At 32.3% G+C, this 27,465-nt stretch overlaps 1 protein-coding gene across 4 annotated transcripts in view; it reads right to left on the bottom strand.

Moving 5' to 3' along the window:
* Positions 1 to 17,764, bottom strand: part of bru3 (bruno 3) — a 456,798-nt gene extending 439,034 nt beyond the window's left edge. For 2 of the 4 annotated variants that reach the window (XM_015984037.2, XM_064357773.1), the window contains exon 1: positions 17,451 to 17,764. The gene's annotated coding sequence lies outside the window, so the exon portion shown is untranslated. Of the gene's footprint in view, positions 1 to 17,360 lie in introns of all 4 variants that reach the window. The other 2 variants (XM_015984039.2, XM_064357774.1) reach the window with 1 other exon arrangement.
* Between the last annotated feature and the right edge of the window lie 9,701 nt (positions 17,765 to 27,465).

Consider the following 27,465-nt stretch of genomic DNA (forward strand, 5'->3'; position numbering starts at 1 on the left):
TATTTAACTGTATCCTTACTTTTTGGCGACCCTGTATATGGATTTGTCAAAGAAAGGAAAAATTTTCCCCAATGATCCAATTTTATCACCATTTCTCATTCGCAATTATGAGACTTTAGAATGAAATTAAACCCGAACTCGCTCTAATTAATGCTTTTACTACTCTTGACAATTTTAATAATGCAGTTTTAATTGCCGCCTTTAAAATAGGTCAATGTTTTTATAATGGCCGTGTGTGAAACGCTAAAACCTAACATCGGATATCTTAATCCAATTTGCGGTGTGGCATTTTACGATTAACTGCTAATAAGGTTTTTATACGTTCGTTTATTCCCGCGGATTAATTAGGCAGTGAGCCAAAAGCCCGATTTTAAAATCTGGAAACTTGAAATTTATTTAACCCGTTTTTGTGCAAACAGGATGTGCGGTCTTTGAAAACTCGCCACAATATTTTGCCCAACTAAGAGAAAGACTTTTTTCAAAGTGGAACTTGTTGATCAACACGACCAACACAAATGAAAGGCTGGAAACAGAAACCTATAAATAATAAGTATCCAAGTGCAGCTCTAGAAGGACGTAATTTTTTAATGCCTGAAATATAGGGCAGGGTGACGTGTCCTCTGCCATCATCGATCGGAGCAAGCCTTGTTCCCAAAATTCAAAATTTTATTTGTATCATAACAGTTACACTAAATATTTAATACAACTAACTACCTTCTCCCCTTTAATCGGCCAACTTGCACTTTCGTGGCACGCACTGCACGCAATCCTAGTTTATTTCAGTACAGACGTCATTTGCTAATTGTTTCTGCACGAATGTAATGAAACTGGAATGAAATGATGTAACCGCAAGAACCTTGGCTCTGGTTCAATTGCCCTACCTGTGCTTTAATAAAAGTGGAAAGCTTGGAAGAAAGCTTGTAATTATTCCATTACCATTCAATGGCTGCGCTAATACCAGTTGGCTTGAATAGGAAAGTTTTTTCAGTGAAACTTTCACGACGCTAAATATTTAATTAAGGGGAGAATGGAATGAAAAACCGATTTTTTGCTAGTCTAAGTGATGATAAACTAGACGGAAATTACTCCATCTTGTGTCTGTAGTGTCAAGCAAGTTGGAGCAAGTTACTTTATCTTTGACTCTCTAGAGGAATAAACATAGTGCAAATGCAAAATTGCACCTACTGCTGGGACCAGAGGACTAAATGTGGAAATGCAGCGGAAATATGTGACAAGTCAAACATTTTTTCACAAAAATACAATCCCACACAAATATGCGGTTGTGCTAAGTGGAACAAGGTCATTTATACGTTGTAAAATTCCCAAATTGTTGCAAAAATTTATTTCTTTAACTCACTAAAGAAAAAAAAACTAAGAGCTAAAAAGAGCACGTGCTTAATCACTTTCTGTGTGCTTACCAGAAACTCTCAAACAGTTCCTAGGTCAATAAAACAAAAAATCACAATACACGTATAGGTAAATTTTTCCACTGTAGCATCCAAAAATTCGTCAAAAAAATGTAGTGTAAACGTAGTTTGGGACTTGTAAGTACTTCATTCTAAAGTTTACATTTCTAGTAAGTAGTTGGTGACATTTCAGAGAAAAAAAAAGTGGAAAATTTTGATGAAACATATTTTTATGAGACTGATTTTGCAGATCGTAACTCATTTTCTTTAAGAAATTGTAATGAATTTTAAAGAACTAACCATAATTCTATCCAATTTTTGTTGTAGAATCTTGAGGGTGTTGTTGAATCTTAGTGTGAATTTATTTGCCCACCAAAACTTTCTCAGTAACTATAAACAATATAATAATAATATCTTTATTAATTTACAATAATAAATATATTTTACATTACTTATGTCATTATTCAGATAAAGCCAGTTAAGCTATTGCGACTTCTTTTGCGTTCTGCAGTCACTCATTAAAATGTATGCACAACCATTAAATTCACACAGTATAAGTATTGAGCTTTTTTTTTTTAAAATCGTCAAATTTTGTTTTTGAAAAAAACACATTTTGACATTACTTTTATATTGCTCAAAAACCAATAGCATTTTAATTTTTTTTTAAACAACCAACACTTTTTTTCACTGTTTTTTTTTGTTTTTATAGTGCATTATTTATCTTTTATTTTATATGTTTCAGATAAAACAAAGTAAAATGTAAAAATTATGGATAATATTTACATTAATTAATAATTGTCTTATTTTGTAAGGAGTGATTGTTTTTTTTAAATTTTTCTTATTAGATATTAATAATAATAATAATAATAATAATAATAATAATAATAATACACTTTACATAAAATCTAAATGCAGAAAAAACATAAAAAACAAACACTTTTTACAAAATGCGGCTAGAATAGAAAGATAAAGACTTTTAAAACATTGTTTGTAATTATTAGTACGATTTGCTTTATTTATTGATTTAATTATTATTTTTTATAACATTGTTATTTAATATTTCCGTATTTTGTTTGTATGTATTCATTTATGTGGCAAAAAAATAAAAAACAATGTCGTTACTCAAAAATATTTACTTCATAAAATTTGAAATTATGGAAAAATATGTTCGATAAATTTTTTGAAAAAAAAACCTAACAAAGATTATGATGCAATACGCTAAACTCACCCTATATAAATAATTTTTAAATTTAAACTTAAAACCGTAAACACCCTGTAAACTTTATATTACTTTTTGGTTTATTCTTATTATACTTTTGAGAAAAAGCAAATTTGATCAATCTTTAGTCAATCAACAGTAAGAAAAGAAACTGAAATTTTTTAGGATTTGTTAATTTTAACTCAATACCTCAGTGTATACGTCACAGAGTTAAGCACATACCCTTTTTTATTAAAATTTTAGTTTAAGAAACTTTTTTATTTTTGAAATTGTACTACGTGCAGTCTGTTTCCATCAGAAGCTCTGAATTTGAGGAGAAATTTCTGTTTTTAGTTATTAAATTATACAGTGAAACCTTCCTTAATGGACACCTCCAAATAACGGACACTTCATCACAGCGGACATTTTTGTAGTAACGTAACAAAACCTATATTAAAATTTCCCTTTCTTAGTGAACACCTCTCAACAACAGACAATTAAAGATTCTCCATCGGTGTCCGTTGTTGAGAGATTTTTCTGTAACCACATAAGTAGTAGTAACCACATAAGCTGATTCCAAGTTTACCACCAAAATTTACGTTTAAAAAAATTATTATTATTATTCTATTTAGCTTAAGAACAAAACAGATTAAAACAAAACATAAATAGTTCAACAGCGTAATAATTACAGTATTAGGATTCACTTGTGGTGCTTGAAGCGGTATAAAAAATAAGCAAAACCCAATTGTCGCCCCGTTATTGACATTCACCATTTCTTGCCTTCTACGAACTCTCATAAATATTTAAACGTAGCGACCAGTTTCGGTGCCAAGTCTCTTGTTTTAAATTGTTTTGCAAAAACACGATTCCAAGTATCCTTCTTCTCGAGCATTTTTCAAAATTTAAACGGACTCGGCCCCCAGGTGCGCATATTTAGCGTCGCTCGCAATCGTCACGTTGTCTTTTTATGTTTGATAATTTTTTCTCGTCCGACTTGCCCGTCGTCTCGAAGCGAAACTTTGTGTCCGCTCACGAGGGTGAAGCTGAGCTTGTGCTCTGATCAATACGTGCTGGCGGAGGAACCCTCTGGCGTCTTATTAAAGCGGACGGAGCGAGGAGAGCGATGATGATCTCACCACCACCACGCGCTAGATTGCTTGCCGTCGGAATGGTGCTCGTTATTACCTCAATGGAAGTTGGTGCATTTTCAGACTTGCCCACCATCCGAATCAATACGCAATTATGGGAGCGTGTGCCCTACACTGCATGCAAAAGCAGAGTTTAAAATTTGGCGGTGGTTGTACTATTTTAAGGGAAAGACTCTTCCTTACCGTTCAATACACAGTTTTTTCTCCCTTTTATGTTAAACCGATGTGTAACAAATAAGAATAATAATCAACAAAATGGCACGATCGAAGTGAGTGTTATAGGAATGTGTCAAATAATAATAATAATAATAATAATAATAATAATAATAATAATAATAATAATAATAATAATAATAATAATAATAATAATAATAATAATAATAATAATAATAATAATAATAATAATAATATAATAGTAATAGTAATAATAATAATAAGAAAAAGAAGAAGAAGAAAAACCTGACCTGACCTGACCTGACCTGACAAATTTAGTATATCAAAACCCTCTTATATCTCAATAACTGTAAATATTCAGATAAGACAAGTTGAAATGTTTGCACAACTATGAAATTCACCCTGTAGTATTTTGAGGTTCTTTCTACTTATCACCGTAAAATTTTTTAATTCTAAATTTTATACAGTAGTTTCAAAGTTGTAAAAATTTTGGGACGTAGTAGCTAATCTCAATTTTTCAAATAATATTATTATAGCTTCTGGTTTCAAAAATATGCAATGGGTTTAATTTCTGGTAATAAGTTTCATTGTTCATTACAAACTGTAACCATTTGAATATATAAAGTGCAATGTAATGTAAGAATTTTTAGATTACTAAAATTATTTCTGCAGTCGTCACGATGTCCTAGTGGTTTTTCCTAATGTTTTTTCGTTAAAGTTTAAAAAGTCTAGTAAGCGTTAAACTGTGACCCCATATAATGCCACAGAATTCAAGGTGAGAATTTTTAAGAGCAAAGTATGCCATTCTTGTATTTTTTCTAATATGTGAGAGATTATTAGTAAAATTTCGAAGTAGATAAATTGCTTTAGATATCTTGTATACAACAAACTTGCCATGCCGATTTTGTGTTACTTCCGCATCTATGCAAAATTCTAGGTAGTCTTACATGACTTGCTGTGTCTACCAAAAACCAATAAAAACTTTCCTAAAGCCGCAGTAATTATTTACTGCGCAGATGTTGAACCCCTTGCTGGTATTGAGAAGTTCTGTTTAAGATCTCTTACTGTAAACATTAACAATGACCAAAATAATCACAGCAAGTCATGTAGGACTATACTATCAAACTATTTTTGACCTATGTCTATAGATTTTTGTTGTTTCACATTCGCGATTTCTTTTGTAGTTCCAGTCACCCCAATAGTTTTGTCATGTACCCATAAAGTTGTATCGATTTTGGCCATAAAATAAGAAAGATCATTTATATATAAAAGAAAGTATTGGTCCCAAAGTTGATCCTTGGGGTACTTCAATAACCACTCCACGACTTTCAGAAGAAACACCATAAATAGAGGCATGTTAAGATTTATTTGATAAGTTAGAAGATATCAGATCTGAGAAAACAAAGCATCGAATAATATTTTGTTCTGAAGAAATAACTACTTTTGAGCTATGTCCATAGATTTTTGTTGTTTTACATCCACGATTTCTTTTGTAGTTCCAATCACCCTAATAGTTTTGTCTTGTACCTATAAAGTTGTATCGATTTTGGCCATAAAATAAGAATGATCAATTATATATTAAAGAAAGTATTGGTCCCAAAGTTGATCCTTGGGGTACTCCGATAACCACTCCACGACTTTCAGAAAAAACACCATTAATAGAAGCATGTTAAGATTTATTTGATAAGTTAGAAAATATCAGATCTGCTAAAGCAAAGCATCGAATAATATTTTGTACTGAAGATATAACTACTTTTAAGCTATGTCCATAGATTTTTGATGTTTTACATTAGCGATTTCTTTTGTAGTTCCAGTCACCCCAATAGTTTTGTCATGTACCCATAAAGTTGTATCGATTTTGGCCATAAAATAAGAAAGATCATTTATATATAAAAGAAAGTATTGGTCCCAAAGTTGATCCTTGGGGTACTTCAATAACCACTCCACGACTTTCAGAAGAAACACCATAAATAGAGGCATGTTAAGATTTATTTGATAAGTTAGAAGATATCAGATCTGAGAAAACAAAGCATCGAATAATATTTTGTACTGAAGAAATAACTACTTTTGAGCTATGTCCATAGATTTTTGTTGTTTTACATCCACGATTTCTTTTGTAGTTCCAATCACCCTAATAGTTTTGTCTTGTACCTATAAAGTTGTATCGATTTTGGCCATAAAATAAGAATGATCAATTATATATTAAAGAAAGTATTGGTCCCAAAGTTGATCCTTGGGGTACTCCGATAACCACTCCACGACTTTCAGAAAAAACACCATTAATAGAAGCATGTTAAGATTTATTTGATAAGTTAGAAAATATCAGATCTGCTAAAGCAAAGCATCGAATAATATTTTGTACTGAAGATATAACTACTTTTAAGCTATGTCCATAGATTTTTGATGTTTTACATTAGCGATTTCTTTTGTAGTTCCAGTCACCCCAATAGTTTTGTCATGTACCCATAAAGTTGTATCGATTTTGGCCATAAAATAAGAAAGATCATTTATATATAAAGAAAAGTATTGGTCCCAAAGCTGATCCTTGGGGTACTTCAATAACCACTCCACGACTTTCAGAAGAAACACCATTAATAGATGCATATTAAGATTTATTTGATAAGTTAGAAGATATCAGATCTGCTAAAGCAAAGCATCGAATAATATTTTGTACAGAAGAAATAACTACTTTTGAGCTATGTCCATAGGTTTTTGTTGCTTCACATTCGCGATTTCTTTTGTAGTTCCAGTCACCCTAATAGTTTTGTCATGTACCCATAAAGTTTTATCGATTTTGGCCATAAAATAAGGAAAAGAAAGTATTGGTCCCAAAATTGATCCTTGAGGTACTTCGAGAACCACTCCACGACTTTCAGAAGAAACACCATTAATAGAAGCATGTTAAGATTTATTTGATAAGTTAGAAAATATCAGATTCGTACTATTTGGATTAGGGTTATAGAAAAAAAGTTTACTTATTAAAATATCATGTGACACACAGTCAAACGATTTGCTAAAGCAAAGCATAGAATAATATTTTGTACAAAAGAAATAACTGCATGTGATCCAGATATACCTTTGCGAAAGCCAAACTGTAAGGATTAAAGTAAAAAATTTTAAAATTTTTTTGACTGCTTGATAGTCAAGATATAAACCTATCGTTATTGACATCGTGCACATTGTCTTAATTGCTGTTTTAATTTGTTAAGAAATCAACTGTTTCTCTCACTTGAGAAGGAGAAAGTGTTTTAAAACTGAAAAAAAATCCCAATATCTAATAATATTTTTTATGATACGAAGAGGATTATATGAAGGTGGAAGTAAATTTTTAAAGCCTTCCGAATGTTTAGAGAAAAAAAATTATTAAAATCAGGAGGTTCTCTGAGAATATCACTATTTGTTTTAGGTTTCTGATTGTAAATTAAATTCCACATGGTTCAGATGTTTTGTTTTACAAATTGGGAATTCAATTTAATTTTTTAATTTTTTTATTGCTTTATTATATTTTTTCGTAAAACTATTTAATATTTCGCTTAATTCTAAAATTTCGTCTAGCTTATAGGTGTCATGCAATAACATTAAAGTGTCTCTTATTTTTTTTTACTGTAATAAACCATTTAGTAGCAGAAATTTGAAAACCATTACGTTTGATCTGTTTTCCTGGAAACGCTGAGTAGAAATTATACAAAATGTTGTTAAAAAAAATGGGGAATTTATTATTAGGATCAATGTCAAAGTCTAAAAATTTCCAATTTACGTTACTAAAGAAGTTAAGAAAATTAAATGTATTAGTTTCAATGATGTTCAATGATTCCGAGATGATCAGTGATAGGAGGAAGATTTACGAAGTGCCATAAAAATGCCAGATACTGCGAGTGTCTTTAAATTTAAAGCTGACCGCATTTTTTTATGAAATTGTTTACTTTTTGCATACAAAATCGATTATCAAAATGAAAATCGCGCCTCATTTAATTAAAATCGATACCAGGCACGGTGTCTTGCAAGTGGCAGCAACAACAGCTTGCGCTTGGGTGTATCGCCTTGATAAAACCCCATCGGATTTGATGACTTTGTTACCTCTTTACAAAGTAATTTGCTTTTGTGAAATATTGACAAGGTAATTTCGGGCCGATTTAATAATGATCAGTGTGTGCTTACCCCACATTTAATTCGGTTGTGTGAGTACACCAACAAAGGTCTATTGACCTAACAGAATCGATAATTAATTAAGGGATCAATCATTAGCATCAAACGCAGTAGCAAGGAGTTCTTTCTTAACCTGTGAGCTTGATTGAGTGTTGCAAATTCGTTTCAATGGCTAATTAACAAAATTAGTCCCAGCGAATTATCCTCTAGACCGGAAATCCCGTCGGGAATGCAACAACTTATGCAACTCTAGTCCCGAACTAAGAGCTAAGCTTCCGGCTACATAGGAACATAATACCGAATTAAGCAAGACATGTAATGTTGCACACATACTGAGAAATGTTCCTTGAACATGCCGCATTTGCCTGACTCATTAAGATGTGTGCACATTTCGAAATAGTCAAGGTTTGTTGGAAACTCGTCTTATATAAGTGCTTTTCGTTCTTGTGTTGTTGTTGTTGTTTAGTGTTTTGGACAAAAGGAAAAGGGAGATCGTAAAGCGGGATGCTGAGTGGGTTTGTAATAAAGGCTAATGGCACGATATCCGCATGCGGTTACTTGTTAATAATTAGTCAATGTTATTTTGGACCCAAGGCAACGGTCATAACCCGAAGAAATTTATTCATCATAGCTTATTAAAAAATACCGCAGAACCTCACTTCGGTTATTAGTAATTACAAAACAAACGTAACATAAACATGTGGAAATAAAAAAAATCGAGCTATAAAATAGAATAATGTTTGATTTAAATGCACAAAATTCTTTATAGGGTTTGTAGACTTTAGACGAATTAATTTAAATACAGGGTGACCCACGCAAAAAAAGTTTATTCAGGGTGTTCCGTTTAAACCCCACATTAGAAATATTGAAAGATCTCTAAAGATATTTATTTGAAAGTTGGTACTTAGCCCTAATCCATTGAGATCTGCTCAATGAAAATATTTCTAACATAGTGAGACTTCCTGTTATACGGGAAGTCGCTACCAACTTTCTTATTTTAAATGGAAAGCTATGTTTTCACTGCGATTTTGGATTAGTTGAATTATTTTAAGAGAGTTTTTATCAGCTTTCCCTATACCTAAGTTTAATGGTATTTGAGACATTTAAAATTTTTTGAAAATTTTTGAATTTGCAACTGACTAAAAAAATTGGTAACTCTCTTAGTTTTAGAGATTTCAAAATCATATTTAGAGAATTAAAAGATAAAGCCTATATTTGGTCCCCAGTGTGTTTAAAATTGAAAAAAAAGTTAATGAAACCATTACATAAACCATTATGTCTCTTCATTTCGGAATTATTCAACTTTTCGTTATAAAAAAACAGTCACTGCGAAGTCGCCAAATAATTTCCGATAAACTTGCAACAGAAAAACTCAGAATTTCTAGTAGTTTTAACAATGTAATTAGTGACAATAATACATATCAACAAATAAATTACCATTTGACTTAACACATTCTAGGATAACAAATTTTCTCGTAATAAAATATATTTTTTCATAAAATCTCAAAAAATGTTTTAAATTTGCCATGCAAACCTTATACCACTAGACAGCTTATGCAAAATGCTATCGATACGTGTAAAAAAATACATGGTGTTCCATTTGAAAAAAGAGTTATTCAAATTTTTGCGTTTTGGCACACCCTGTACATTATGTGCGAGTTTCAAGCAAAAGTCGACTATTCTCTAAAACGGCACGATATTCTGAGTTTTTCTGTGTCAAATTTTTTGGAAAAGATTCATAGGGGACTTCGCAGTGATTTTTCAAAAATTGGTCTTTTTATAACGAAAAGATAAATAATTCCAAAACGAAAAGAAATAGATCTATAGTAATTTACACAAAGTTACATTATTTTTTTGTGTAGAATCTAATTATGCAAAATATATAACTTGTTCCACTAAAAAAAAACTTTGGTTCGCCACCCTGTATACAACAAACTGTATATAATAATAATATTTTTAGTTTGTGTACTTTTAGTCGATCTATCGTATAATGAAAAGGGTATGCAATATTGTAATTAGCAAAAAAGTTATGGACCGATTATAGACACCCATGGGTCACCCAGTATGTTCACCGTTCCGGAGACAATAGTTTGCATTGGAGCTTGAATCAAATAAATAGGAAACAATTTTGCTTTGTGTTTTCTTTATTCTTTTGGCAGTTAGCACCTCGTCCTAATGATATCCTTTAATACCTGAAACATCTGTCTTATTTCTGTGCTTTCTTTTTCCTTTTGAGCAATTTAGAATCTCTCTCGTTATTGTTATTCATTAGTACGTTGAATCCAACAATGGTAGCTCGGGTTGGTTTCATCTTGAATCTGCCAGATTTTCGCCACAAAAGCGTCCATATTGCAGCGGTCATTTCTCAATTTCAGCGGAATCCATTAATTAGATGGACGCGTTACAAATAGAGCGAGTTGGTGAAAAAACCCCCCGATAAAGTCTTTGTTTACATCCGAAGCTCCTTTTAGACGGTTCGGTGCCTTTTAAACACACCACCTATGTTTCAGCACTCTATCTGTATTCCACAGACGTAGTATTGTATTACAGTCAATCAATATCAGCTCGAGCTTTTGTCATCCGAAGCTTTTTGTCTCGCTGCCAACTTGCATTAAATAGACTCCGGATTTAATAACGCTATATTTAAACTAGTGTATAGCGTTTCAAATACAAATTTTCCACTTGCCGGCGATGCGTTGAGGATTTTTATATTTTTTAATTAGTCGGACGGACGGTGGAAAGCTCGGCCAGTAAATAAAAGTGCTGAAAATGGAAAACAATGGATAGTAAAAAATAATAAAAACCGGGCCGAGTATTATCCAGCCATCAGTTGCAGGCGTGCTTTCGGCCGGCCTGCCCTCAAACAAACTCCTGATATGAACACAATGCCAATAACATTGGACCCTCACTTTTAATGGAATATATGGAAATAGCGCGACGAGATGATGCTCAAAGCGGGGATTGTTACCGCACAACCACTCTTTATTCAAATTACTGCAAATTTCAATCACAGAACGAAACACAATTTTCATACGGAAAAGCTTCGTATTTCGAGAAATTGCTTCAGACACCACCAAAAACGAATCTGAAAGCTGCACCCTTACACATACGGTTGTAAAATATGTTCTAAAAGTTTAAAATTCCTTACTAATAATTAATTGAAAACTTTTTAATTGATCTTGGTATATTCATATAAAAATGCATGTCGTCTCATAAATCTGCGGACCAGCGAAAAAATTTGTGTCTGTTATTAGAATCTGAGGTAAAATGGTACGAATAAAAAAAAGCAATAAAAAAATATTTTAAATTTGGAATGTGCTAATAGTTTTTAAATTTAGTCGGCTTTCATACGTGTGATAGGAAACTTAAGGGTATGTAGTCTTAAGGTTTCCGAAGGCGTTACATGAAGCACCGAATCTAACACCATTGCCTGGTTTCAAATATCAAAAATACTGAAAGGGCGTTTATTTGTGCAACAAATGTTAATTTTTCTAAAGCTCTGAATTCCACTTCCAGCGATCAAAATATTTGCGTTCACCATTTTATTAATTTTTTTACAAAAACATTATTGAAGCGCATTTAAAATAACACCAACAAAAAAAGGTTAATTTAAATAGTAACTTCAAAAATAATTTAAAAAAAACGCTGTAATACATTTTCTATTTTTTAGGTTTTTGTACTCTTTTATCTAGCTATATTTTTAGCACACATTTTGTATATTTACAGACATGGTTCATAAAACATTGTTGTCCGTTATAGAAAGGTTATTTTACATTATTTTTCAATGCATTTGTTCCGTTCCTACAAAAATGTCCGTTCTGAAGAGGTGTCCGCTATTGGGAAATGGCCTTTAACGGAGGTTTCACAACCATTCGTAAATATGACATGTTCGATTATTTTCAATATTATAGATAAGACCGTGAAGGGTTTGTAACTTAAAGGAGAACTAGAACTACCTTTATTTCTAAAAACAGGAGTTATTAATGCGTGTTTTAAAGAATCTGCAAAATTTCCTTCACATAAACAGTAGTTGATGATATTTAACATGGATGTAACATCTGTTTTTTAACTTTTTTAATAATAAAAGCACTTAGGCCAAAATAATCCATAGTTTTTATATTTTTTAATAATTGTAGTATATCCTATCCACAAACAGGAGCTAAAAAGAAAAAATCAGAAATAGTTTTAAGTTTTTTGATTTATAATGATTCATGATCTGAAATATTTTCAGGTAAGTTTTTAATTTTGCTAGAAATCCATAGGTCGCTGGTTCATATCCGGCTCGAAGGACCATGAATAAGAAGAACTCGGGAGTTAAGTTCAATACTGATTTTATTACAAAAATAATTTGAATATATACAAAATTTACTGACAAACTAAAACAGTTTTTCCAATAATAATTACTTCATTTAAAATTTAAAAACCTCTGTTTTTGTTTAGTTGTCGATGGTCAAGTGACCCAGTTAAGGCATTTTGCTGATATTCGCTACTCGCATAGATTACTCAACCGTTGCCACAAGCTAGACGGAAAATTCTTGATCCAATTTAGAATTTTCCCAAAATTCTGTTTAACTTCATGGTTAATCACAATATTTTGAGCATTATTTATAAATAACATTATTAATTCGTTAGAATCCAGTTCAAAATTTCTAGAATCAAATTTTTTCTTACCTAATTCAGTGTTTTGATTTTATTGTGCGGTCTTTAATGTAAACTTCCGTAGTTCTCTCGTTTCAGTTGTACATTATGGATTTATTCCGTTTTAATATTTGCATGTTTAGTGCCTTTAGTGCAACGAAAAATAAAAATATTTTAACGACTTCTCCAAAACCGCCGTAAAAATTCCGTGGGCAATAAATCCGTGGTATTTTTTCTCGCGGAATCAATTTAAAATTTGGCACCGTTCTGGCCACATACTAGTTGATTCGCATCCCCGCCTTGGAAATTAGACTTTCCATCATAAATGCAATGCCGAAAGTGTGAAATAAATCCAGCGTAAGTTTTTAGCGGTCTCCGAGCGTCGCCAACGAAAAACGACAATAGCCCGAATCTCTGTCCAAGCGGGAAAATATTTGGCAACTCTTATCAAACCGTCGTATATAATTACCGTCGCACTACAATTTATTCGGGGGGTTCGGGCCCTTTGTCCGCCATAAATGATGACTGGTCGTATTAATGCTTCCAGTCCGTGGGCCGAATTATTCCAGATTGTAAATTATAATAAACGGAAGCGAGCGTTTTATCAAGTGGAATGTGAAAATTTGTTGCTCGCCGCAAACTTATTATTGTAAACTATAATTTACTTTGAGAGCACTAAAAATGTTCCGTGACGCTCTCGAAGGGCTGGGGATATATCATGCCGAGGAACTGTTCTTCCGGGAAATTACGCGAAAAATGCCTCAGTTATCGTGTGCGAAAGAATTTTTCCTCGCATTATTCTAAACACGACACTAAAAGCATACACGAGACAAATTTCCTAAAAAATGGGCCACACGGTGGCAAAGGTCAGTGCTAGAGCGCTTCTATTATTCAAAGCTGCTTACAGCACCGATTGACATTAATCACTTAAACTCATCGTAAATTACGTTGCATGCTCCGAAAAGCTAAATTTAAGCCACATTTATTTGCCAGAAAGCGACTAATCACCTTCCGGTAAAACCCCCACAATACAATTCTTTCTCAAGGAAAATTTAATCGGGTTAGAGATATTTTCGGTGGCACTTGCCACTAAATTATTAAACGCTCTCGAATTTTGCGCGTTTAAATTCAAGACAGTTGCGATTTTGATTCCTGCTAAATTATTTAAAATAATCGGACGTTTTCGTTTTACGAAATCAAGCGGTTTGAGCACTTCTTTATTGGATGGAAGTGGAGAACAATCCGATTTTTGGCACGTGTGTAGACACTAAGGAATAACTGACCTATCCAAGATGTGTACAATTTTATTTTGCTTTTCGATTTTTACAAATACAGAAATTTAATAAAAGCAAAATTGTACAGCAAAAGTCATTTCAACAAAAATTGAAAGTCTAAGGTTTAGTCGAATTGGTAAAAAACTGGCATGTTTCCACCCATCAGTTGTCAATAATTTATAGAAACCTGTAATGGGAATTTTATCGACGTGTTAGATACACCTGACAACATACAAATGTTTCTAATCAACTTGTTTTAATCGCAGTATTTTTTTTCTAATTGTTACAACTGTGACCCGTTTAGTACAAATATCCGAAGTAAAATGAAACAAAACAGACAAGAACATTAGCGTATTATTTATAAAAAATGATATACAGAGTGTTCCGTCTAAACCCCGCAAATATTTTCAAAATGGCGACATTTCCGGTTATACCGGAAGTCGCTATCAACTTCCTTATTTCACATCGAAAGCTATATTTTTATAAGTTTTTGGATTAGTTGGATTGTTTTAAGGAACTTTTTATCAGCTTTCCCTATACCTAAGTTTAACGGTTTTTGAGGTACTTTTGAAAATTGAAATTGAAATTTTTTGAAAATTTTTGGATTTGCACCTGTCACTTAAATAATCGGTAACTCGCTTAGTTTTAGAGATTTCGAAATTATATTTGGAGATTTAAAAAAAAGACCTATGTCTGTTCTCCAGTGTGTTCAAAATAGAAAATAAAGTTCGTTATTAGAACTCGCAATACTTCTAATGTGGGATTTAGACGCCTATAACAGCCTATATAATATAGGTGCATTTAGTAAACACAGTATAATTCAACAGACTAACTTTCAAATGTAACAATTGACATTCGGTTAAGAACAATTTTTTATATTTAATACAGAGTGTTTCACGTAACTATACGAGGCCTGTGCCTAATGTACGCACCCAAATATACAAAAGTCACAAAACACTAGATACAAAAAATACATAATTAATTATTTAATTTTTATAAACCCATTACAGTAGTAACATAAATTTCTGTTTTTGACAATTATTTATCACGTGTTCTATCAAGAGACGGCATGAATGCGATTTTAATCTATTTTTTCTTAATCTCTAACTATCTAAAACCATTGTAATTTTTAAGGGGTGAACAAACTAGAAAAAGTATTCCAATTTTTCAAAATCAAGTTTCTATAGAAATATGTGATGTTGATGGCATTTTTCAGGCGCAAACCTCGTAAAATAATGTAAAACGCCTTGTATATTTTTTTAACTTATACCCTATTTTTGTTTTAATTTAAAGTAAGTATCTGTTTAATGTTCCAAAGTTATTTTCGTTAACTACATTATTTATTTTACTTAAAAATTAACATTTTATCAAATTGTTCACTAAAGTGATATATTAGTTGCTTTTTTCTGCTTAAATTTAATGCAGATTTTACAAACAGCATGTACATTTTATGTCTCATAAAAATAAAACAATAATGAGGATTTCATGACTTAGATAAGCATATTTGTGTTCTATTAACTGTCCATTTTTATGCTTATTTGTTTAATAAACAATTGTTTTGTTGATAAAAAATTATCAATTTAAAATAACCAATAATAAATTGCAGATTGATTTACAGTTCTTCCAGATGAATAAAAAAACCAACTTTGATCAAATCTAATGAATAGTTAAAATCATTACCTACTATGATTTCATTGGTAAAACCGGACCTTAGTAAACAATTTCTGGCAAAAGTAGATATACAAGGTAACTCGTGTAGCATTGACTACATAATTTGAAAGCAACCAGTAGTTGGTTTCGCTTGATTCGGTTTATGTTAAATTAAGAAATGTTTTCCTTAAATCTTTTATGGATTGTTATCAATGGAAAGATATTTCAAGTATCATAAAGGTATGTATACTATGTCGCTAGTAAAAGAATTTGAGGGTACACAAGACTAATAAAAATTTTTTTTTTTTTAATACATGAGATCGAAAATATACTCAATAGAGCAAGCTGTGTCTGCAGAACTTTAGCCATATTTTAGCCGTTTATTTAAACTTTAGCCACATTTTAGCCCTTTATTTAAAGCCGCACTTTTGAAGTTATGTTGTCTTATGTTGGTTTTACACAACATATGATGTGGCTAAAGTTACACTTCACTTTCAAGGCTTGCTCTAATTGAGCATATTTTCGATCTCATGTTACCAAATCTTAAAACTCATGTTAATGTATTCATACTTTCTAAAGCTCTACCAGAATGTTATAAAGTGTTCGTAGTTCCAAATGCGTTTTTTTTAGACAAATTCGCATACTCATTTTTTATTTTTTTGAAAATAGTGTTTCATCAAGACAAGAAATCTTAATGATATAAATAAAAAGTAATTACTAAATTGCTATTTGTTCAAAAAAACAATTTTTGACTTTTTAGCAATTAACTTGAATAGCACTGACCAAAAATTAATAAATGATTTTTTTGTTTCTTTATTATAAATTTGTTCACCCAATTCTAAAAGACTCAACTAATCAAAAAATACTCCAAGACTTTTGAATTTTTTTATGAGCCTTCACTATTTTTAGAAACTTCAGAACGTGACATGATTTAATTTTTACCAACGAAAACTATTGCCTGTAAGGAAATAAATCCTCTGATTAACGTTGAGGCAATGACTCTAGACTATGTTTTTGAGCAAATAGACACTTTTGAGTCGTTCACTTACGTTTATTTAACGAAAATGTTTAAATTGTTTAAGAGCCATAAAATCTTGTAAACAATTCTTAAAAATACAATAACCTTCCCAACATGTAATCCTCTACTCCAACCAACCCATCAGAAGTGTGCAACTACATCTATAGTAGCAAAATGTTCCTGGCTTTAGAAAAATTAAATATTATTTTCTCTTCGTAAACAATAATGTTAATTAAGTTCGGTAAGTTTATATTCAACTGAATACATATTATCTAATTTTATTTGTATATCTTTTTTATTTAAAATAAATATATGTAAGTAATGAATAAAAATTATAATTAACATAAATAAATCACATGGTTATCGAAAGACTTGAAGAAGCTGTTGAGTTCAAATTTTAAAATTCATCAAAAACGTATAACTTGTGCAATATTTCGAAATTTCGAAAATTGCAGAAAATTCCAAATAAATTACTTCTGTTCTAGAATAAGGCAAGCACTCTTTTATTTCACGTTCTTGAGGGTTTCGAAAAAAATTTAATACTGCGCCTTATAAATAATTCCCGCGGTGTCGAATTTTCCTCGTCTAGCCAGTTTCGATTTAGGCTCTGTTTAAATAATGTAAAGCCACCGTTTCGAAATTGAAACATAGTTTCTCGTATCGAACAATCAAGTTTTTGGCACGTGTTTATCCAGTGTGATAACTGACCTATCCAAGCTGCGTACAACCTGTTCGGAAGGCCAACTCCTTGCAAGCACCGAGTCTCACTGTCACTATCACCGTGTCACTTCCCCTTACCTGTTTGAGTCTCTCCGGCCTGGAAGCCGTCGGGCTTGCGGCCAAACTAGTGACGAGCTTCCTGCTCCAGCCGACTCAGACAGCATCGATCGAGCCTACAACTCGTCCTGCTCGACTTGGTTCGGTGATACACATGGACATCCTGCACCATCCACAGCAGGTGGTCTAGATCACGTGTCCGAAAGTCCGGACTTCTTAGGCACTAGGTTGCTGAAAGTGCGCGCGTGCGGTTCGCGGGTCAGTTAGGTCACTCTTCACCGCTTCATGCCAACACACTGACGTCAGATGTGGTGGTGAGCGTCTACTATCGAGCACGGGCGGCGAACTTCGGCCACGAGGGTGCTCACCACCGAGACGCAAGCGCCGCGACGCCGACGACGCGCAAGCGCCAACATTTGGTCGCTAGCACACGGGGATGCACAGCGCACCTGCTTCAGGAGAGACTTCATAAATCAACTTTGCAGACGGTGAATTGGACAAGGGGATTCGGTGCGACAGCAGGGGGTTGTTCGACAACCTGACGGAACGGTAATTATGATGTGAGGGCTGACAGACCGAAAGTTTCACAATTTTCATCCATTTGCTAATAAAGCAGGTGTCTGAGACGGGTTTTCAGTTTTTACAATGTTAATCAAACATATTTGCAAATAGGTCAGGTCAGGTCAGGTCAAGAATGGTAATTACGATGTGAGAACTGATAGACGACAAGTTTCACAACTTTGATTCATTTGCTAATAAAGCAAGTGCCTGAGACGGGTTTTTAGTTTTTACAATGTTAATCAAACATACTTGCAAATAGGTCAGGCTAGGTCAGGTCAGGTCAAGAATGGTAATTACGATGTGAGAGCTGATAGACCAAAAGTTTCACAATTTTCATCAATTTGCTAATAAAGCAGGTGTCTGAGACGGATTTTCAGTTTTTACAATGTTAATCAAACATACTTGCAAATAGGTCAGGTCAGGTTAGGTCAGGTCAAAAATGGTAATTACGAAAATGGTAGACGAAAAGTTTCACAACTTAGATACATTTGTTAATAAAGCAAGTGGATAAAACGCTTTTTTACAATGCTACGCAATTATATTTGCAAATAGGTCAAGTCAAGTCAAGAATAGTAATTATGATGTGGAGATTGGCAGACGTAAAGTTTCACAAGTTTAATCCTATTGCTAATGAAACAAGTGGTTTCACAAGTTTGATCGAAAACAAGAGGTTGAGACAGTTTTTTACAATACTAAACAAACATACTCGCAAATAGGTCAGGTCAGGTCAGGTCAGGAACAGTAATTATGATGTGAGGGTTGACTAGGGTTGGCAGACTTTCTATATTTAATAAAAGTCTACTATATTTAACTAAAATCTTTTGTACTGTGCGAGGAAGGCCTTTGATTGGATACTTTCAAACGTTCTTATCTTCCAAACGTAGAAAGTTCAGAATTGCTTATACTATTATGCACCTTCTCGATGGGGAGCGAGTTACGGAATTAAACGATGATTAATTGTTCTTATTTTATTTCTTTGTTTTCATTTATTAATATGTATGCATTTATGTTAACTTTTAAAGTATAATAGTAATGTAATTAGTAATAAATGATTTATTTAAATCTTCTATATATTTTTTGAAACTTTTATGTTTCTGAGCAATTTCTTTATTTTTGACATTTTCATTTCTGGCCACCCTAGGGTTGTCAGACGAAAAGGTTCACAAGTTTAATCCATTTGTTACTGAAAAGCGTATGTACTAGTTTTGAAAAAAGTCGTTAATCTTAGACAATTTCTCGCTTAAAAACTAAAAAATTGCTACTAAGAATATCAAATTACAGCTGATCCTTTGCTTAGAAATGGGAAAACACTCATAGAACACATGAAAAAGCTACAATAGCTCAGAAAATCTAAGCGCTGGCTTAAAAGGAAATTTGTTACTCTAAGTATGTTCATTATTATTATTATTATTATTATTATTATTATTATTATTATTATTATTATTATTATTATTATTATTATTATTATTATTATTATTATTATTATTACTATTATTATTATTATTACTATTATACTCCTTTCTAGGCAAAGAATCCTCCAAAATAAGCCGTTTTTGTCAAAATTACAACATAATGCGTTCTTTTGAGGCAGACTAAGGCGTATTTTTGTAATACTCACATTTTTTTTCTTTTCTAAGTAAAGAAAATTGTAGATAAAAGCTTTTTTTGTCTAAGCAAAATAAATAAAGTTAATAAAGAAAGTGGCTGAGATGGCTTTTTACAATGCTATTCAAACATACTCGCAAATCAGGTCAGATCAGAAATGGTAATTATGTCGTAAAGGCTGACAAAAGAAAAGTTTTACAACTTACATCTATTAATTAATAATAAGTAGCTAAAACATTTTTACAACGCTATAAGCAGACATACTAATAGGTCAGGTCAGGTCTAAAACATTGCACATTAAACATTAAAAATTAAGTTTAATCACTAGAACAACTACAAAGATCCCAGTTTTTACTTTTTATTTATTTTTATCCACCAAACACCAATTTAGTTAGTTTTCAGTTAAGATTTCTCGTCAATGTAGCAGTTTTGTCAGGTATTTACTTTTCATTATTATACTATTTAAAAGTAAAAGTAAAGAAGACAAAAACTGGTATACCTTCTGGTACACGTTCCCTGTTAAAACAGAACCTACGATGTTTATGCAATCAAAGGTACCTCTAGTGTTTGTAAAAATACCAAATTTCAGCAGTTTGTCAAAAAAAGTCTAAGTTTTCACTGTCCAATAGTATTTATTCCTTTTTAAAAAAAACAAACATCTAAATAAAATGATTCTTTAAATAAATAAATAGAAAGAAGAAAGAAAAAAATCAAGAAAAAGAAAGAAAGAATGAAAAACTCGTGTATCAATAAGTCACATTTTCTCACTTAGTAGTCACTTTTTGAGAACCTCGGTAATTTTATCCCCAAAAACTTGTTTGAAACACCTGTTCTTAATTATTCAGGATCCAAAATTTACTCAATATAAATTATAGATACGTTCCAAAATGATTTAAAAGGACAATTAATTAGAATTCTTCTCAGTTAGAGTCCTTCTCAGAAAATTCTGAGTGATTTAACTGTTTTTTGACCAACTCACTTATTCAGAGATTTTGTCGTAGCAAGCATAATAGTTTTCTTTACAAAAACGTAACACACAAAACAAAACAAAAAATATAAAAATATCAAAAAAAAAGAAATGTTATAGCAATAATTGTGTACATTTGATATCCCTATTTATTTTTATTTACTCATTGGTTTTTTACCTCCTAATGAGATTTCAGCAAGTGAATTAGATGCTTTTTACTCACTCATTTCAAGCAATTATTTGGTAAAACTAGGTTAAAACGGAGTCGAAAACATAATCATTTCTTTCACTAGATGTTACCAAACAGCACTTGTGCATTTTTCTCGTCTTGAGGGCCGACATAGTCAGCTCGTTAGCAATTTTTCGCTGTCGTTGTTGTGTCTACTTCATATTGCATGTATCCGTCACGACGTCGAAACAATGTAATAAATTTATGATAAACACAAAACAGTCCAATTGAAGTGATAAATTATCTATAAGAGCGCGTCCAGCAGCAGCTCCAACTCCCTAACATTAACAGGATAAAATTCCCACCAGTGGCTGTTATTCATGCAAGTCCGATTAAATTGTATCCTGCGCCAAGTGTGGGTCGGCATATAAGGGGAGCATTTTCTTAATTGCATCGGAGTTGGCGGGGATGCTACAGCAGTCGAAAACCTACCCTTTCTTTTGAACACATTCACCCACCCTTAGAGCGTCATTTGCATAACCCGTTCCTAAATAGCACATGTGATTTTAATATGCCGGTTCCCAACATCAAAAGCTATTATCTTAAATGCTTTATGTCTTTTATAATGAATTTGCACAGTTTGCGCCACACGGAGAGATACAAAACAGAATCGCTAAGATTGATCGATGATAAAAAAGCCAAACCACCGAGAAGCATAAATTCGAGATCAAACGTTCACTACAGCTAGTGATATTACTCTGGCAGTTATAGCACCGAAACTGAAGCGTTTTATCGGTTTAAAGGGTGCCAGAATGGCTTGTTTAAATCGAATGATAACAGTTGTTACGTTCGTTTTTAAAAAGAAAATAGTACAGCGGGTTTTAATTTGCAATAATTCTTCCCAAACTCGCCAATAACTCGTTCTTTTTTATGTGGGGTAGTTCGGAGCGTACCAGTTTTAGACTTGAGAGATAAATCGGCACGCAAATTCAGGCTCGGGTCGATTTTCTAAAATAATACGGCAAAGATTTTGTGTCGGAAGGTTGTGGAAAAAATATGGCAGAGAAATCGCTTTAATGAAAATAAGACATCGGCTAAATGTTTGCGACAAAGGAAAAGTAACTTTGTTTCAACTCACTGAAAGCTTTGACAGTCCAACTTTTCGTATAATTAGAATTTCGATTCTTTGTTTCATAGCTCAGAGAACGATGTATTTTTTAGAAGCTAATTAATATCTCAATTAATACAATTATTACAAAAGCCTCAAGTTAATAATTTTATAAACGTATATAACTAAAATCAAATTTTAAAACAGTGTTATTTCATTTATTACAATGTCTATTATAAACGATTTCAATATTATACAAAATCTCAAACTAACTAAAAGCGCTGGAATAAATAAAATTCCAAAATATGTGACAAAATTTTGCGTTATGGAAATTTTCGAACCGCTAGCATATACAGGGTGACCCAGGGGTGTGTAATCGGTCAATGACTTTTTTGCTATCTGAAATATTGCCATGCCGTTTTTATTATACAATAGATCAACTTAAAGCACACAAACTAAACATATTTTTATTACCCACAGAGTGTTGTATACAGGGTGGTGAACCAAAGTTATATTTGTTTTAATGGAACACCTTATACATTTTTGCATAATTAGATTCTACACAAAAAAATAATATAACTTTGTATAAGTTATTATAGGTCTATTTCTTTTCGTTTTGCAATAATTAAATTTTTCGTTATAAAAAGACCAATTTTTGAAAAATCACTACAAAGTCGCCAATAAACATTTTCCAACAAATATGCAATTGAAAAACTCAGAATATCTCGTAGTTTTAGCAATAGTCGACTTTTACTTGAGAAGATAAATTCAAAAATAAGTGCATGAATAATTTACAACAGCTAATTTTTAGAGAGAATGCGACCTTGGCGTTTTTATAGTTTTGAAACAGCTAATAAATGAGTTACCTATTACCTGAAGTACCTCTGTTGATTTTTGGTTTGTTATATTATATACCTAATTGTTTTACATATAAATTTCTATTAAATTTATATTTTTATCGGATTCTGTCAGTTAATAGCTACCTTACGTACATACAAATAGTCTGGTGGCTATGGTATAATCATATAATTTTCTGAAACTGTTTACAATTATGTGATAACAATTTTATCCATCAAAATGTCCATTTTACATATCAATCGGTCAGTTTACGTAATAAATTGCAAAAATAGTGTTTTTTCATCAAGTTAAAGTGTTTTTGCAATTATGTCCAAAGTTCTAAAAATTAGATAAAAAACTGTGACTTTTCTTTTCAAAATCAATTAGTCAATTTGGTAAAAACGCGATCAACTTATTTTTCAACTACAGAATCCGACATAAACTTGAACAAACCGCGGATGTAAATATGTCATTCCAGCCTAAGTTAAATGTCTTAAAATTCTCACGCGCAGAATTCAAGCTGACATCTGCGGCTGTAATAACATTTCTTAAATTGTTGGTATGCTAATAGCTATTACGTATATTTCTTGAGAAAAATAATTATTTGACGTTCTATCATCATAACTGTATTTGCGTGTACTTTCGAGTGTTAAAAAAATTGAGTATACTATTCTCGTGTAATCTTAATATTATAAAAATCTTTAGCTGTAAAACTAAAGTCTAAGAATATTTTTGAAAACTAACCAATTTTTTTTCAGGCAAACGTAAATTAAATCATTAATAATACAAATTTTCTACTTTGGTTTCACAAATTGCTCATTGTGAATTTTTGTGCAACTTCTTTAAGTAAATTTTTAGGAGTTGTATTGACAGTGCTAGGCTGAGTGTCATCAGTCATCACCGTAATTTAGTGTATGATCACTGATTTGTCAACATCGTCAAGACGTTTATTGATAAAGCCCGAATAATTAACAAAAATAAGAGAAAATAGTTTGAACAGATTTTAATAAGTTAAACTAAACAAAAAAAACAACAAAAATAGAAAGTAGAACAAATAGTATATTATACTCGTTTTATAAAACTTAACTATGGTACTCATTATATTGGAACATTCCTTCGTCTTGCTCCAAAACCATTCGTGCTACAATAGAATGTCTCATCAAGTCGACTATAGAATTTAAATTCAATGTGCCGCTTTGATCAAATGACTATTGTAATTTGATGGATCTGTTACTTTGACAGTATTCACACTTTAAATTAAGCAGCACATTACGTTCAAATTTCAGAGATGACTTGATGAACTACCATTTTTGAACACATTGAGTGGTATGATTAAAAAAAGCATTTGCTTTTACTTGAAGTAGAAGCATTTACTCTGCAGCATAATCTTTTACATAAAGTAAAAACTTCGGTGCGTAGTAAATGCTACGCCTTTCCTAATGGCAACTGATTAAAATTTATTTTTTTATTTTTCGTGAGGATTCGTTCGCCTTAGTGATATAGTACTTAAGAAAGACCCCCTAGGTCATAAAGTACCAAAACGATAGAACGACGGTATTCTGGAAGACGAGAGACAGTCTCCAGGGCTGACAGAATTAGGCAGTAAAACAATTCACACGTGTTAATTACCAAAGTGAATGAATCTTGATTTGAGCTTTTTGATTTTATTTAACTAATTTTAAATTTTTTAACAGTAGTTAATAGTTATCATATTGACCATAATAATGCTCGGAAGCAAATGCAAAGGAGTGATCCTTTGTTAAAGGATATTAATATTTTATTATTATTTTAGTATTAGTAGGTAAGCCTTATTGCTCTTGGTCTCTGGGTATGCGCAATTCTTTTTGCAGATTCAGTTTTACGCAGTGGTTTAGAAGAAAATCATTTTCTTGAAACCCAGGATAAACGAGATTTTTTAAGAATATTTTTATTTTTATTACATTTTCTGATCCAATTTAATTTTCTATAGATTATGGTGGTCCTGATCCTTTTAACGTTCTCTGCATTAAAGCTACAAGAATTTTGCTTCATTTTAATCATAATAATTTACGTATTTGTCTATGATTTATATTATAATTGGTAAAAACAGCTATTTTAAACAGTTTTTTGACAAAATCACAAAATCGAAGTTACTCTTTGAGCAACTTTGCAAAAACTTTAGTAAATACTTCACGATGAAGCAAATACTACAGCTAATTAGAAGTTTCCATAGTATTGTCCTTTATATACCAAAGTACATGAAGCAAAGTCTGAAGTATTTTCTTTCAAGTATACTGTGAAGTAAATGCTACATTAGGTAGAATTTACTTGAAATAAAAGCAAATACTTTTTTTAATCATACCACTCATTGTACTACTGCATGCATTTTAATTTTGTTGCGCGTCATATGGTGTATTCATAAGCAAGACCCGTGCGTTTTATTGATATCATAAGACGTCTCTTGGTAGTGGTATTATGACTTAATGATAAAAACAATTTGTGTGTTGGTTTGTTTGGCTGAATCCACGTTTTTCCTTCTTACACATAACTAGTCCGCATCTTTTGCAAAACGCACCTTTATGCATTCCTGTGTACTTATCCTTGAGCACCGTAAACTCGTATATCTTCCCGAACTCCTCGAACATGGGCCTGAGGTCATCCTCCTCGAGATGCCTCGGGATCTGTCCCACGAAGAGTTTGATGACATCGCGATTACCATTGGCCTGTCCCGCGTGCATTGTCGGCGAGGTCGGGATCAGCATTCTACGCACCCCGTTATCGATCACTCCACCAGACAAATACGCAGACTGTGTTTTTCCTCCCGCGGTCCACTTCACTACACACTACTACCTAAACCTACAGAGAAGCTTTGAACACAATCGATGGTGGCGGACAGTCTTTACGTTTCGCAAGTAAATATTGCACAAAATTGTTCTTCTAACCTAACGACCACAAGAGGACTTCACCTTCACAACACTAAACCAACACTGGCCGCCAGTGCGTGTCCCCTAGGTCTTTGTGCAGTTGCATCGTAGGCATAGCCAATCTGAATTCACCCTTACCCAATAATGAGGTGTAGGGTAGGACCCCTTGTAGTACAGCTGACTCATACCCTAGCGTAATTCCCGCTAGCGAGGCTTGATGGAAAAGCCGCCTTCCACCACCACCGCACACCCTAATCGAAACGAGGGCGATGCACAGGAGATCGCAAGGTAAAGGACGACACCTGACCTACAAGGGAACAGACCTGCAACACCACGATTTTCCCACAAAACATAATCGGAGGTGTGTATTACCTGAAAGCAACAAACTAAAGATTTTTGCCTGATTCTAAGTTAAAACCGCCGGTTAGAAGTGATATTCTAATGACTTCTGTTGACCCAACTTCTTAGTTGAGTAAAAAATAAAAAAGAAGAATAATAAAATAAAAAGATTGGAAAAAATGTGCAAATTATGTGGAGAAGAAAGGGCGACGATAGAACCATATTGTTTGTCAAAGTGTGTTCTAAACAAAAATGGTGAAGAAATGGATGAAAAAAGTAACGGGTGCAAGAAGAAAATTAAAGAAAAGTGTGACTGTAAAGCCGAAGAGGCTATAAAAACATTTTAGCATTACAATAAAATAAAAACGAATTAACTTGACTTGACCTGACTTGACTTTAAGTTAAAAAAAATATTTATGCCGATTGGAAAGTATGGTAAAAATTATTATTAAAGACTAAAAACAATTTAAAAACTGTAGAATCAACTTATACGCCCAGTATCTTTTGATGAAATCAGGTGAAAAATTAGAAAAATAAATTGAAAAAAAGTGGAAGAAAATGTTTTCTCGAGCTAATTCGCCGACTTTTGAACTGAATGTATTTGCGTTTTAGGGGAATTATTGCAATTACATAGTTTGTAATGTTGATTTATTTAAAAAGTTTGTGTTAAAATATCTGCAAAACACGGTCAGTACCTGGGGCCTGGTGGCCCAGTGGTATAAGCGCCACTTACGACCGGGGAGGTCGCGGGTTCGCACCCAGATCAGGGTAACAATTTTTCTATGAAAAAAAGTGTAGAAAAGGTAAGAAAACAACACGTAAACAAAAATAATAGATTGTAAGAACACATAGAAGTATAAACGTAAAGTGGAGCATAAAACTGAGAGAAATAAGAAAATAATGCGGTAAAAGGTATAAATAAGTACGTAAAGGCGCCAAATTGTAAACGTAAGAGCACATTATAATAATGGGAAAATACCTTTTGTTTTGAGAGAAAAAGAGATGAATGTAAATGTGAAACATAACTTTAAATTTTAGCGTTGAATCATTAGATGACTTACTTCTTAAATTATAAAAAAAATTAAACGAAAATATTTAATTTATCTCTAAAAATTTTTAATTAACTGAGTTTGTTTAGTAAAGTCCCGAAAAACATTGTTAATAAAAATCATGGCCACTGCGAATCCAGTGGGAGTTGCGCACGTCCACAATTTTTGACTAGAAAATACACAAATTTAGTGATTTTTGGCGAAATTATTTCCATTCTCGGTGAAAAACGTGCTGAAAATAACAAAAAAGAAAAAAACAATTTTAAAATTGTAGAATCAACTTATACGCCCGATATCTTTTGATAAAATCTGGTGAAAAATTAGAGAATTAAGTTGGAAAAATGTGGAAGAAAATATTTTCTCGAACTAATTCGCCAACTTTTGAACTAAATATATTTGCGTTTTAGGTGAATTATTGCAATTATATAGTTTGTAATGTTAATTTATTTAAAAAGTTTGTGTTAAAATATCTGCAAAAGACGGTCAGTACTTGGGGCC

The sequence above is a fragment of the Tribolium castaneum genome, chromosome 7, assembly GCF_031307605.1.
Source record: "Tribolium castaneum strain GA2 chromosome 7, icTriCast1.1, whole genome shotgun sequence".
NCBI lineage: Eukaryota > Metazoa > Arthropoda > Insecta > Coleoptera > Tenebrionidae > Tribolium > Tribolium castaneum.